General features: G+C 41.8%; 1 non-coding gene across 1 annotated transcript; it reads left to right on the forward strand.

The window, feature by feature from the left end:
- The first annotated feature begins 377 nt into the window (after positions 1-377).
- On the forward strand, positions 378-483 carry LOC140894175 (small nucleolar RNA R71). The gene has a single exon (XR_012153721.1). It is a non-coding gene; the product is annotated as a small nucleolar RNA R71 (small nucleolar RNA).
- The last annotated feature ends 214 nt before the right edge of the window (positions 484-697 follow it).

Consider the following 697-nt stretch of genomic DNA (forward strand, 5'->3'; position numbering starts at 1 on the left):
ATAAGAAAATGGTTACCTCGATATCCTCCATAGCCTCTGGTGTTAATGTATTGGGCCTCATCAGGAGTGTGTGACTCTGCAAAAGTTACAGCCTTACCTTCAGAATTGCTAGTGCTCATAACAGCTATCTGTGCAGTCAATGCCGAGACTTGAGCAAATAAAGATGTGAGAGGATCCACAACATAAACTCCCGTTGATTTTTGGATGACAGCTCGTTCAGTCGGCCACTGAAAGCTATTGATATTCATTTGTTCCAGCATCTCATATGCCTGAGCAGGATCCTTGCAAATATTGTACCGCCAGCTGCTGAATCCACATACATCCTTGCAGGCGCATTCAGTCCATTATAAAAAAATTCAATTTGCTCCCAATCAGCAAAGTTATGATTTGGGCATCGCATGAGCAAATCCTTGTTACGCTCCCATGCATCGTACAACTGCTCAGAATCATTCTGCTTAAAAGTGCAGATTTCGATCTTCAGTTGGGTGGACTTGGCAGATGGAAAATATTTCGCCAAAAATTTCTCTGCCATGTTTTCCCAAGTAGTAATGCCTCCCAACAGCAGTGATTGCAGCAAACATCTAGACTGATCCCTGAGAAAAAAAAACAAACGCAGTCTAATTATATCATCAGAAACTCCATTAATGTTTACCGTGTCTGTTATCTCTAGGAACATCCTCAAGTGCAGGTGAAAATT

Source organism: Henckelia pumila, chromosome 3 (assembly GCF_033568475.1).
Source record: "Henckelia pumila isolate YLH828 chromosome 3, ASM3356847v2, whole genome shotgun sequence".
Classification (NCBI taxonomy): domain Eukaryota; kingdom Viridiplantae; phylum Streptophyta; class Magnoliopsida; order Lamiales; family Gesneriaceae; genus Henckelia; species Henckelia pumila.